This window comes from Tupaia chinensis, unplaced genomic scaffold (assembly GCF_000334495.1).
Source record: "Tupaia chinensis unplaced genomic scaffold, TupChi_1.0 Scaffold000012_1, whole genome shotgun sequence".
Taxonomy (NCBI): domain Eukaryota; kingdom Metazoa; phylum Chordata; class Mammalia; order Scandentia; family Tupaiidae; genus Tupaia; species Tupaia belangeri.
Window position 1 is genome coordinate 513133 of NW_006159442.1, and position 15185 is coordinate 528317.

Consider the following 15185-nt stretch of genomic DNA (forward strand, 5'->3'; position numbering starts at 1 on the left):
AATGTCCTTCACTGTCTGAGCTAAATAAACTTTAAAATTAATTAATTAAAGGAAATACAACCTAATAAACATACACAACATACAAAAGAGAACTAGTGAGATATATGATAGAGTGAATGCAAACCCTATACACTGGTTTCATGAGGCTTTCCTAAAAATACCTCCTCTCAATCTCGCTCTCTCTCTCTCTCCTCTCTCTCTCTCTCTCTCTTCCTTCCAACCTGCTTTCCTTGCACTACTGCTCCCCAACCTTACACACACACCACAGATGCAAAGGCCAAACTATCACCTTCAGAGATGTACGTACTTTGGTTGCCCAAGTGTCTTGTTTCTAATAGCAAATATTACTGGCAGGAGGCCATACATTCAAGATCAGTCCTTCACCAGAAGTGGCCAAAGGTCTGTCTGAGAACCTCACTAAACTGACTCAAATTCTGCCTTGACCTGAGACTTTGACCTTTACCTCTGCCATAAGTGCCTCCCTGGACTTCTGACTGAATTCAGCAACTGCCGGTCCCTCTTTTCTGAGTCCTTTCTTGTCCTTCATCTTGTTACTCCCAGAGCCAGCCAAACACAGCAGTACAGAATTCCTAGATGAAATACACTAAAGACCATTAAGAATCACCTAAAATGTCAACACGATTTGAAAGCGGGCTATTAACAGTGCATATGTGAAGTTGACAGTACTTGTGATAAGCAGGAAAAACAACAATGAATACTAATGTCTTATATTTGTATAGCACGTTGGAGTTTTCAAAGTGCTGTCATAACACACTGTTGAAATAAGCAAAAGGGATATTATTTTGCACATGTAAACACTTGAGTTCACAAGGGTTAAATAAATGAGGCAAAACAGGGAAGAGAATTCAATTCTTAACTCCCAAAAGAACTGATCCGTATACTGTACAGGACTATTCTCAGGAAATCCATTAGAAGGTTTTCATAAGACATTCAGGTTTTGGGAATCATTGTAACTTTAAAATGTTGTTGTTTTTCCAAGGTGACTTGTTGATCATCTGCATTCATCCATAAGGGGACACTCATCACATATGCATATTTCCAGGTCTTGCCCCAGTAGAAAGACTCAGAAAGGAGAGTAAGATTTGCATTTGAACTGGAACTTCTAAGTAACTGTAATGCAGGCCCCCCTTCCCACCAAGTGAAACCTAGCATGTGAAAAGCCATTCCCCATCTGAACAGGAACTTCCTTATGGAGAACTGCAGAGGCAAGGTCAGCATGACCTTCACTCTGAGGAGCAGCCAATGAGTCAGGACACCATCAAGGGCCTATTCCTATTCACCATCAAAGCCAATAAGGAGCTTCACCCTTGGGCATGAAAATTGGAGACAAACTGTAACAGGTTCAAGCTTCAGTCCCACCATGTACAAAGTGACCTTGAGCACATCAATTGATCTGTGCTTCAGTTTTCCCATCTATAAAATGAGGATGATAATAGAGTTATTATTTAACATCCTAGGATTGTGAGAAGTAAGCACTGAGAACTGTGCCTAGCACCAAGTAATTGTTGAATGAGTATTAGATCTTAATACGGAGAGCTCCTTTTCCTTATTACAGATCTTCCAAGGGACACACATAGTAATAGCCAACACGAGCTAATAAATTCAGGCTGATGAGGTTTCCAACACCTGACACAATAGTCACAAATAAATACTATGGCTAAGTCTTCCATACATATTCATTGAGTGATAAAATAGTGCAAAGTCTAGTATTTTACCTGGATATATGATTTAGACAAGAACTATAAGGAGTTAAACATTTATTTTTTTTCTCTTTGGACCAACCTAATTCTGAAGGTTTTTGAAATTTGTCATGAGAAGAGGCAAACTATATATTGTAAGTTTTTGCTTTGTCTTGCTTTTATTTTTTTCTTTTTTGGAGAGGTTTTTGCTATAGGGCGCGTGCGCTCGCCAGACAGAGAGAGATAGAGAGGTAGAAAGCGAGAAATCACCCCCTAGGGGTGATGGCCACGCCGCAATCCCTTCTCCTCCATTCTCCTCTTGGGATCCTGAGCACACACGCACATGTGCCCGGTGTGAGTTTAAGCCACCGGGTCCAGGACTCGAACCACGGTCGACTACGTGGGAGTCCAGGGACGTAGCCATGATGCTAACTGCTGGCCCCCTGTCTTGCTTTAATAAGCCTTCATGTAAATTCTAGGGGAGATCAATAATATAGGTGGCTCCCCCGTTGAGTTGGGATTGCCCTCCATCAACCCTAGTTCCACCCTTCCCTGTTATTACCCCCTTCTCCTCTAACAGCAGGTCAGCATTCACAACCTACTGCTGTTTATGCCTTCTTAGTACAACACCGTCCCTTGGATATTTTAGAGAGCAATGTGATAAACAAAGTTTCCCAGAGTTATTTTTCATTTTCTAATGAATAAATTGCTAAAATACTTTTTGACTATAAAAAGTTGGTACATTGTGTCTGCTTTTCAACTTATATGCACACATTTGAGTCTGATGGTATTTTAATCATTATATTATTTGAAGAAGCATAAAAAGAAGCTGTCACTTTGCACATGGTAAAAATGGCAGCCATTTGGAGCCACCCATGAAGATATGAAGGCTGAGCACTTGGAGAGCTGTAGATATTTTCAGCATGGGCAGGGAAGAGCAAGTTTCCCTAAAAGAAAACACATTGACAACAAGGGAACAGGTTGCTTCTATTGTCAATACCCTAACAACTTTCTTAAATTAGCTTTTTAAGAGAACTCTTTCTGCATGCTTGATGACGCTCAGACCACCCAAGTTAATTTAATACAAATGCAATATAAAAGATTCCATGTGTGTCTTAGAGAAGACTTGGGTATGTGAGGTTTGAGGTTTCTTTCTCTCTTGCTTTCCAAAAAAAAAAAAAAAAAGAAAAGAAAGAAAAAAATCTTCATGGAAGGTCTTTACCATACACATGCTTTTGAAAGTGAAATTTGTATGCTTAATCATTATTTATAATCTAAGATAACATTTTAAGTAAATGGATTATACAACCTGTATTACCACTAGTATCAAATACAAATCAAGAAGTGGGTTCTACCATTGAAGCATGTGGACATAATTTCAACTGGAGTCCATAGGAACAGTAAGTAGAGATGTTGGCTAGTAGATAATTTACTTAATTTTATATCTTGAAACACAAAAATAAAAATGATTTTTTTATAAAAGGTTGAAACCAGAAAAGGAATTTGTACTGTTCTGTTGCAACTTCATCTTTTTTAAGGATGAGGCAATTCAAGTTGAAACATCCAAGGCTACATCAATGGCCCCTTAACGCTTTCCTGATAGTCAATATAACTATTTAAAGCAATTACAGATCTAAGAGAAGAACTTGCAGGTGATTCTGTTTAACTTACTATATCCATCATCTTCGATAGGTAGTTTATTATTTCCTCCCATATCATTGTTAAACTCATAGCATAAAAATTCTTAGGGCTAAAATTAGTCTAGCATTGGGTAAACATGCCAGAAGTTGAGATTTGATTTAATATTTAAGCATCCCTTGAGAAAGTGGAGACTGTAGGACATAGAGTCAAACATTTATAGGTTCAAATCCCAGTTCTGCTTCTGGTTCTCTCCGAACTTTGAGAAAATAGCTTCTCTGAGGGTTAGTTTCTAGGCTAAAAACTTATATAAATCCATTGTAAGAATTTAATGAGGTAACCATTGTGGAAAGGTTTTAAAATTGATGGTATAGTGGTAGTTAAGGTGATTGTTCTCTGCTGAGAGGTCTTGGAGGCTCTAAAGGTTCCAATGTATGCACAGCCCAGTCTCGAACCCTCAGGCCACTGATTATATAGATTGCAGAATTATTCTGTGTTTCCTCTGAGAGTAGAAGAAAAACAATCTCTTCAACAAAATGAATTACTTTATACTACTTTGATAAGAATGAGATTAGAAGAATGGATGATCCAGTGAATTAAAAGGGAAGATCAAGTCAGAAGATTCACAGATTTGTGGCAAAATGGAACCCAATGCTCTACAATGATGAAGCTGCATAAGACAATGCCAAGTTTGTGTCCTGTCTCTCAATACACCCCAGGAACACACCTGTCATCCTGGTTGACTAAGGCTGGGTATGAACTGAAGCATGAAGACGTTGTTGGTGGTGCCTCTCTTTCTCTCTCTCATAAAAGAAATAAATACATAAACTTTTTTAAAATATGGCATGGCCATTCCTCATGGGAGGTGCTTTCTCACTTTGTCTCTGATTAGTGCATATGCCCTCTGACATAAATAGATAAATAAATAAATGCATAGGGAAAATTATGATCTATACAATTTTTTATGTTTTACTAAAAAAAAAAAATGAGAGGAAATAAGCCCTTAATTTAAAGCAAAAGGTCAAGTATCAAATCCAAAAGAGTCAAATAAAGGTGAATCATACAATTGTCAATAAAAGACACACCTTAGATAGAGAAGAAGCTCTAACTAAAGCTTCTTTCAACACGTCATTAAAAAGTAGAACTGCAACCATAGAGAAGAAATGTCTTCTGGTAAACCATCAGACACAAGTTCAAGTGGGGGCCATTGACTCAGTACTAAATAAAACATACTACAGAAAAGGAGTCTCTTGGGAACCAGCAGTTAGCGTAATGGCTATGTCGCTGGACTCCCACGTAGTCGACCGTGGTTCGTGTCCCGGACCCGGTGGCTTGAAATTCACGCCGGGTGCGTGTGCATGCATGCCCAAGATCCCGAGAGGAGAATGGAGGAGAAGGGATTGCGGCGTGACCATCCCCCTTGGGGGGTGATTTCTCGCTTTCTGTCTCTATGTCTCTCTCTGTCTGTCTGGCGAGCGCACGCGCCCTACAGTGAAAATCTCTCAAAAAAAAAAAAAAAAAAAAAGAAAAGGAGTCTCTCTTATTGTTTCCATGGATTGCATCTTCTGAGTGAGGCTTGAAAAGTAAAGGCAAAAAAAGTAAAGAAGAGTACCTAAAGCACAAGAAAGACAAATTTCTTTAGAAAAAAATATTCACATCATTGGAAAGCCTAAAACAGAAATCATGTCTAGGATCAAATCTAGGATACACTAGATATTTTTTAAGTTTATTTTCTTCATTTCCTGAGAGAGGCACCCTCAATAGTGTCTTCACACTGTGTTTCTCCCCCTCAACCCTGCAGCCTGCTGAGGGCACACCCAGTACAATCAGGTCAACCTGGGACATAAACCTAGAACCTTCCCTGTGGCTTCCAGTATCTCACAGCAGCACCCCTACAGCCTGTGCCACCAATCCCAGACCTGGGTTTTCACCTTTTCTTTCTTATATCTTCAAATAATAATCAGAATCCCTTCATATGATTTTCACTATTATTTTTTTCTCCAAAGGATGTGTGCACTTGCCAGAGAGATAGACAAAAGAAGAGAAAGAAAGGGAGAAAACACTCCCTAATGGGGCACATCATGCTTCAATCCCTTCTTCATTTTTATATCCTGTCAGGACATAGGGAATGCATGCTTAGTGTGCTTCTCAAGCCACTAGGGCTGGGACTTGAACTGCACAGCTGGCCATGTGAGATTAGGTCCCTTAATCACTAGGACATGGTTAAAGGACTAAAAGCCCTTTAACCATGGCCCCCTTTAAATGTTAACATAAATAATATATCTTTGTGAAAATTAACTTTGCTATCAAAACAAAGCAAAAGTTGTGGAAGAGTGACAGTATTTTTTATCTTCGCAAATCTTTTCAGTATCTAGTTTAATAAAAGACTTGAATTAGCATATCTGCATTTGATTTGTTGGGATACGTTGCATTGGCTGAGGAAAATAAGAAAATTCAGACTCACACAGATCTATAGTTGGAAAATGGAGAAGTGTTTTCATAGTATTTGCAAATAATTATGGATTTTCTTCTTTGATGACCTAATACCCAACAAAAGTAGTTTCTGAAAGGTCAGTGTCAATATGAAACTTGAAAATATATCAATGAAATATTTGTAATTTGTTACATTAAAATCAATTTGTCTATCTTACAGCAAGGTGTATGGCTGCCCATGCATGATTTTAGTACATGATTATCATCACTGGAATAATTTTGGTTCCTTGAGTTATACAGATCTAAATGTTAACACATTTGTTTGCACAATGTAAAGAAGTTGTATTTCTTAATATCACCACCAATCTTATCACAGAAGTCTTTAAGTATTGTGGAGCTGTCAAGTTCATGGCGGTGAGTAGTTGTTTTCCAAAACTCTGATTTTCACTTGAAAGCTTAAATTTGTATCATAGGCAACAAATACTGTCAGTTTCTCTTGAAGTGACAAGTTCACTCTTTTCATTTTTAAGAAGGTGTCTGCCAAATAACACAAGTCTGAATAATTCTAATTTCTCTGCCAATCGTTCTTTCAAGTAAAAAATGGTATTCTATTTTTTAAAAAGTGCTAGATCAATTCAACTCAAAAGCTCTAACAAGCACTTTTCCTTGAGGTGACCCTGAACTTCAGTAAGCAGCAGAAATAATTCAAACATCCTTCCCATTTAATCAAACAAAATGTTAAAAAGATATACTTAGGGGCTGAAATTTATTCAGATTAATAACTTTTATTGCTTTACTCAACCCACTTCTAAGAAAAACTATCAATAGTAGGACTATTATCAAATATGCATAGTTTAATGTACTGTTCAATGTAGAAAAAGATGATTATGTCTATATCTGTGATTTGATAATCATGCAGTGATTGATATATGCTATGAAAACCATACTATACCCCACTAAAAAATAATTTATATAGATATATATTTTTTTTTTTCCAGAGGCAGGAACAGCAGGTAATGTAGTGACTAAGGTGCTAGATTCCCACATGGCCAACCGTGGTTTGAGCCATGGATCCAGCAGCTTAAAAATCATGCCACATACGTGTGTATGTGTGTTTGTATCCAAAATCCCAAGAGGAGACTGGAGGAGGAGAGATTGTGGTGTGGAAATCCCATTGTGGAGTGATTTCTCACTTTCCCTTTCTCTGTCTCTCTCTCTGGCAAGCACTCACGTTTTATGGCAAACACCTAAAAAAATATAGATAGATAGATAGATAGATAGATAGATAGATAGATAGATAGATAGATAGATAGATTAAAAATTGCTAGAAGACACATGTACTCCCTAAAGGGAAACAGAAAGAGAGAGGGAAGGGGAGAAAGCACTCCTCCCACCTCACCCTCACTCCAGGGGGACATGGCCATGCAGCAATACTATCTCCTCCATTTCTCTAGCCCATCAGGACTCAGCATGCACATGAGCCTGGCATGTTTTTGAGCTACAAGATCCAGGATTCAAAATGCACAATTGGCCATGTGGAGTCTGGCTCCCCCAACCATCAGGTCATTGGGACAATCCAATAAATAAATATTTTTAAGAAAAAATTTTCTTAAGTGAAACTGGATTTTTACCCAATGAATGCATGACAGAGATTATTACAATGAGTGACAGTGTAGTTTGGTACTATTGACATGATTTATGCCAAGGTTCTAGCAGTCTTTCCTATGCTGGAGAACTGCTGTTTTAGATGTCTCCGCATACTTTTTACAACCCTACTTTCTCTTCATCATGAGGGCTTCAAGAACTAAGATTTAATAAAACTCCTTCTCCTCCCTCTTAAATTTGTGCATATTGATATATTTCTGAGTCTCTCCAGATCTTGTTTTGCCTTCATATTTTATATTTAAGTATTTATATGAAGCATTTAAGGGATATAAACTCTTGCTGATTGCTTGATTGATTTTTTAAAAAGTTTTAAAAATCAACTGCACATTAGCAGGTTACAGTACACCTGGCTTAAGAGTTCCCAGTGACTGACTCACTACAGAGCATGCTGAAAAGCTGCAGTGTGTCTAGCAGAGGTCATCCGGGTTAGTGGAATGACTGGAATCACATCCTACCAGTACTTGCAAGAACTAAAGATGTTGAAGAAAAAAAATCTCTTGGGAGGGCATATAGGCTGCCATCAAATATTAGAAAAATTATGTTGTTTGGAAAAAAAGATTGATGGCTCCCTAGAAGTCCCAGAAAGGTACTTTAAATTCAATATTAAAAATAAATAAATAAATAAAGAGGGCCAACAAGTAGCATGGAGGTTAAGATGGCTTAATCCCACATGGCTGACTACATAGTTCAAGTCCAGACCAGTTTGAAAAATACACTGGGCACATGCATGCATGTGTGCCCAAAATCCCAAGAAAAGAATGGAGGAGAAGGGATTACGGCATGGCCATCCTCCCTGGTGCATGATTTCTCACTCTCACTCTCTCTCTGGAGAGCATGCACACTCTATAGCAAAAATAAACAAAAAAAGATGTTTTAAGAATTCTCTCTGTCCACCCACGGACTGGGTTATGTTGGGAACAACAATCAACATGCCCAACAGGGGCCAAAGGATACAAAGACATAAAAAGGAGGACCGAGAAACTCAAGCCTTGGAAACAGCAGAGAAAAGTCAGGTTTCCAAAGGCTCACTTTGTAGAGGTCTTGATTTTACCACGGTATGCCTGCTTTTTTCATGTCTGCATGGAAAAATAGAAATGCCCAAAGGTGACCCACAATTGGTGAGTTACATTACCATGGAACAACATCCACCTCTGAGAGTGTCTTATCCCTTTGGAGGGCAGGGTTTGAATCGTGGTATCCTTGGAGATGCTGTGAAAAGCCATGAAATCGCAAGGACAAGTACACAGAAATGTGTATACAAAGTCACGATGGCCATGGACTGAGAAGTTCTGGCTGTTGACTTCACAGTCCTTTCCAACTTCCAGGTTCTGTACTTCCATAAATTTTAGGTATTAGAATGCCTGAATCAGTATCATTTTCATAATCTCTTGTTCCACTTATTATGAGAACAAAAAGAATGCTGGATGAATTAAAATTGGCTGGGTGTGGGTGGTTAATTCTCTAGTATGGCAATGTCAGCCTATCACTGCCTGTATGAAAGTGTAAGGGAGGGTGGTTTTCTCTATAATCAGATATGCTTAAAACTCTTCATGATGTGGTGAGAGCAAGTGGAAGCTGGGGGGGGGGTCAATTAATGGCAGAGTCAGGATGTGTCTGGGGGACCAAATGTCCTGGCATTAGATGAATCCCTTAACCCCACCTATGAAACATCACCAGGTATGTTTTAATACCCCTCACAGAAATGTTGTGGTTACAAAATAAGAGGCATTTTAAGAAATGCTTGGAGATTTTTTTCTCTATAACAAAGCTCTACCAATGCCAGGATTTATTAAAATTTATTTGAATGCTTGCCTCAGGAAACTATTTGCTGAGAGAACTGAAAAATTAGTTGGGCAAAGGAAACGCAGCTAATACTATGTGATTAGAGTGGCACATTTAACACAGTGTCTCATTAAATGTTCTTTGATAAATTCACTCAGATTATCTTGGTTATGACTTGTGACAAGGACCAAGAAATGGCTTGAAGGACCCGCAGGCCAAAGTGACAGTAAATGGTCGCTGAGTTGTAAGAAAATGCAAGGGGAAAGGAATGGTGGGGGTAGGAAGAAGGGTGCTTTAGGGATTGATGTTTGATCTGGTCTTATTTAATATCTTCATTAATGATCCGGAAGAGGGGTAAATAGCCTGTTAATTAAATTTGCAAATGAGACTAAATTGGGAGATGTAAACACGCTCAAGGACAGAGAAGTAACATGAAGGCACCTTGAGAAGCTCAATGGATGGGCTTAAACAGAAAAAAGCCAAAAAACATGTGAATATTCTGGAAGAAAATGGTGGAAAAAAAGCAGGTAAAGTCCTGTGTACCTGTTTTCCCTTGTTCCTTCCTTTATTTTGTCAGCATTTATTGTAGCAGACAGTCAAAGCCTGACATCACCACTCCTGGCATGTAAGTCCACACATGAAGCTTGCTAACCGATTCTGCCTGAGGGCTTTATTCTGGCCACAGAAGCAGGACAAGTCAGAAGTTAATGCACCCCAAATAGCTTTCAACCAATGGAAGGGAGGTGAATGGAAGGGAGGCAATAAATACTTCCACCTTCTACAATCTTCAATTTAGATCATTGTGAATTTCTCCCAGAACTCCCCCCCCCCAGAGGTAAGTGGCTTGAGGTGGCGCCCTTTCCCTATTGGCTCTGTCCACTTCCCTGTCACTTCCCAGCTCATTTAGTGTTTAGTGAGACTGCCTCCTCAATAGTCAATTTACACTCAAGCCCTTGTCTTAGAATCTCCTGGAAGGAACCTAAACCAAGGTTTTTATTGACTATTTCCACATGCTAAGCACTGAATTGTATAAGATTTGGTGCTCTCAAGACTAATCAAATGTCAAAAAGATCTTACTATCAGTAATATCTTCATGATTGCCATAGGATGTAAGAGAATCTTGAGTTCTAAATATTCAGCGTGCTCACATTCATCACCCGCAACGATGATTTGAATGTGTCCCCATGAAGTTCATGTCTTAAGATTTTGTTGCTTTGGTTATAGTATTAAGATGGAATGCTGGGACTAGAAGGTGGCATGATGGTTGAGGGCACTGGACTCCCATATGGCTGACTGCAGTTCAAATCCCAGACCTGGTTGGTGGCGTGGCTCTCGCTTTCTCTCTCTCTCTCTCTCTCTCTCTCTCTCTCTCTCTCCAACCCCCCTCTGGTCAAATTTAAGTAAGTACATAAATAAATAAAGTTAAATAAAATTTTTTTAATTCTTTAAAAAAAAAAGATGGAATGCTGATTCAACTATGGATTTAAGAGATGGGACTGTTGGAAGGCATTAGAATCAGACAAGGTCATCAGAGTGTGGCCCTATGACTGAACACTGGTGGCTTTATAAAAAGGAGAGAGACCAGAGCAGACGTGCTTGTGCCCTCTTGCCAGGTGATATCTTGCACCACCTCAGGGCTTTGTAGAGAGCCCCACTATCAAGCAGGCCTTCATCAGATGTGCCCCCTTGACCTTGGAGCTCCAGAATCATGAGCTGAATAAATATTTATTCTTTTAAATTAGCCAGTCTGTGGCATTCAGCTGTAGCAACAGAAAAACAAACCAAAATACCGACTTCACTAAGATCTTTATCATATCTCTTGGTTCTTCTCCTTCTCCATTCTTCTCAGTACATCTTCTTCATTTCCACAGTCTTAGTAAGGACTCTATTGCCCTAATCCTCAGTCTGTGCTCTAGAATAGAGGACGTCAAGTCCCCATTTCAATCTATTCTACACCCAGCAATAAAAATCCTCCCTTCCTCAGCTGCCACTCTGATCATATCATGGTCCTTTGGCTGATCTTATAATAATGTCCATTTGCCTCATAAATTCATTAAAACCCCTAATTGAGAATTGGAGCCATTGTTTAACTGTCTTCTCTCCTTCCTTCTTTGCCTATTGGCTTCTTCTTCTATCAATAATAGCTGACAGTTTTATTCTCCTAGCTTCTCCTTATTTTCCCCTATTCTGAATTTTTAGTGATGTTATTTCTTCTCCTCAAAAGGTCTTTGAGATGCCTCTTCTACAAGTTATTTATTGTTACTTGGCATTCCGTGAAGAATCTTCTCTCATAAAATCTCTTTAGGTTAATCATTCCCAACTCCTCAAAACTATCTAAAATTCCTAATGGTATAACATGTAAGTATATGTTTCATATTTTCACATACCTTTTTCACAGATATTTTTATGAGAATGTAATTAGACAATGTGTGCAAATATGCTTGTAAATGAAGGACACTACACCATTACTAATGTGAGTCCTTATTTCCCTCCAGTTTCTTTGTTTTCTGTTGAGAAGAATAATGATTATGTTTGTCCTTTCCTTATACCTGGTTGCCAGGGAAAATTGAATACTTCCTTAAGACATAAGCCATACCTATCTCTTTTGTAATTTCCCCTAGCTCCATACATGCTCAGTATCTCTGAATGTGTGCAAAAGTGTTAATGATTAACTATCCTATCTTATATGAACACCATTTTTAGATTATTTACTAAAATGTGCATTGCAGATTGCATTTTCCAACAATGGCTGCACCAATGATAGACAGATGATTTAGATAGATAGATAGAGAGAGAGATAGATATAGATATAGATAGATAGATAGATAGAGATACATAATAAATAGTCAATAGCTATAGACAGAGGTAGAACCTACATGAGCTTCTCCCAGAATGATTGACATTAGCACCAATGAAAAGTAAAGTTTATTTTTCTCCCCTGAGCTAGACATTGTAATGATCTCAAAGAACATTACGTGAGGGAAGTGAAACTTATGATTTCTAAGGTTAAGTCATAAAAGACAATAAGCCCTTCATTTGGTTCTTTCTCTTTCTCTGATTCTCTTCATCTCAATATGCTCACCCTTTGAACATCCCACCATATTATAAGGAAATCTCAGCCACTGTTCAACTAACAGCCAACATCACAACTCTGATAGATGATTTTACTCTCTAGTCTTTGAGCTGCTCCAGAAATAAATCTGCCTTGCTGATCTCTACCCAACTGCTGATTTTTTTTTCAGCAAAAGAAATGTTCACTCTTTTAAGTCACTAAAATTTAGGTTCATTTGCTGTTACAACCAAAGAAACTAGAACAAAGTATGTGTTAGTTGGTTGGTAACACTCATACAGACAGAGTAGCCAATACACAGAAATTTCAGGTTAGGATCTTTATAGGAGAAGCCAGAGCCAGAGCTCTGTGGATGACAGATTAATCCATAAAGTGGGATGGCCCAGAAATAAACAGCCAATAACTCCTGAGGCCTAGAGAGTGCTTTTCTTTATAGAGTAGGTTGAAGAAGCAGTTTCCTTCATCTCTTAACTCAAATATCTCTGAGTTCCTGAGATGAAGGCTACTCCTCTCCTTCAGTGATCTCTCAGCATTTTGCATGTACAAGGTATAATTCATATCACAATAATTATTGATAATTACTAACATGATTTATTAATTAATTTATTATTTATACAACAAAACATGTAAGATTCATGAGGGTAGAGACTCAGTCTACTGTTCACCATTATTTCCAAAGCCTAGCATGAGGGTTGGGATGAAAGTGCTAACGAACAAATGAATGAACATTAAATTCTGGTGTCAAAAAAGATGAAAACTGAAATTTGAAATTTTTTCATTAAATTTGGAAATTAGTAGGTCTCTGATGGCCCTAAGAAGACAAGATTTCACAGAGCACGAGTGAGAAAGGCAGGCCATGTCAAAATGCTAAGTGAAACTTTAATTTCACCTATTAGAGATTGAAATTCACATGATTTGCTCTAACCTTTGTAGTTTGTTTATGGATCATCCATTCTCAAAAGGTCCAAGTTTCCATAAATGATCAGGGAAATACTGTGATTAACTATTATAGTGAACATTAGATTTCTCTTTTCCCAACATAGAGATTTTCCAAGGTTTGCCTCCATCCCAAGTCTTGCTTGGAAAATTAATGATTTTACCAGAAGGTTATAGCATAGAGATGTTGCTTTTGATCACTAAGCAAAGCAGTAGAACTTTGGTGCCAGGAAAAAGATGTAAGACTCTGAAGAATTATCTTAAGCAATTCATTTCAGCATGTAAAAAAGTCACTAAGAAATGTACTCTATTAAACACTAAGCCTGAGACTTGGCATGCAGCACTTGTAAAATCTGTAGTTACTCATGTTGGCCTCTTAGTGGCACATGGATTCAGCCCACCAAAAACACAGCCCATTTTTAGGTACTCCCCTATAAGCCTTGACAGTTGCCAAGATGAATCTGAGTTGGGGACAATGCCCGTGGCAGACAAACCGTCGCAGAGGGACATGTTCAAAAGATTTAGATGGGGGAACCAGCAGTTATTGTAATGGCTATGTCGCTGGACTCCCACGTAGTCAACCGCGGTTCGCGTCCTGGACCCGGTGACTTAAAACTCACACCGGGCGCATGTGCGTGCGTGCCCAAGATCCCGAGAGGAGAATGGAGAAGAAGGGATTGCAGCGTGACCATCCCCCCTGGGGGGTGATTTCTCGCTTTCTGTCTCTATGTCTCTCTCTGTCTGTGTAGCGAGCACACGCGCCCTATGGCGAAAACCTCTTCAAAAAAAAAAAGAAAAGATTTAGATGGGACAGACACAACCTGAGTCTTTGGTCTTATCCCCAGCATGTAGTGGAGCCAGGTTTCCTCTGGTTTTCCAAATGAAAAGAAGCAATAACCTCTTAAGAGTTTATAATGGCATTTACTATCTTTATTTTGACCCACTGGACCCATCTTTGAAATATTCTTCTCATCATTGTTGCAAGAAACTAGAGAAAACATTATGTTCCTATTTGCTTCACCAGAGTGTCCTGGAGTTCTCTTGGTTATCCACAACTTTCCCTCACTTATTATGGCCTTGATGGTGCAAGAAAGCTTAGGAGAAGTATTAGAAGTGGCACCACAACTGTTATGAACAGGTATAGCTCCATCAGAGGAATGGAGAGAGATGTTAAAGGGGAAATGTACATGTTGATGGAGGACTGTTACAAGGAGTAAAATGTACCATTTTTGGGTACCCATCATGAACTAATTATTGTCATGGCCAGGGGTACAGGCAAGTCAGAGATGAAGCTCATTTTGATGACATGCTTCAGACATCTATTGGCTTTGACCTAGACACAAGTGTTTATGGACAAGGTTATATGAACAGGTAACGTGGAGTCTTCCAAAATTCTCAAAGGCTGTGGTCAGAGATTTGAAGGCAATGATGTAATCTTTCTGGATTGGGAACAAGGACAGAAGTCAACAGAATCTGGCACTTGCGAAGATTTCATAGCTCTCATCTTTGTATTTGAAGGTGTCAGTTTTTTTGGCATATCAGTCAGGGTACTTGAACCTGAGATCTGACTCACTCACATTTCACTCAGAGTCAAAATTCTTTGCCATAATCAGAGTCACACTGGGACCAAAACAAATCCCTTCCCTTTTGGAGAACTAGAGTCTGAGCAACAATCAGAGATTATAAATCCAGAAATTATGGGCCACTCTAATTGTACCGAGAGCCTTCTATCCTAGGAGTGCCCTGGTTCTTTGATCTAGTATCATGTAGTTGTTTTGGATTGGTTATGACTCAGGAATTTCACCTCCAAGCTCTTAAATCTGAATTTCTTGTGACTGTCCATGAGGTGAAATGCTTTAGATGGGCTAGTACTGTCAAGACAAAGGCATTACCTATGGCCAGATCAAACAAATAAACACAAAAAAATGTTTTATAACACAGGATCTTCTTCATTAGCTATC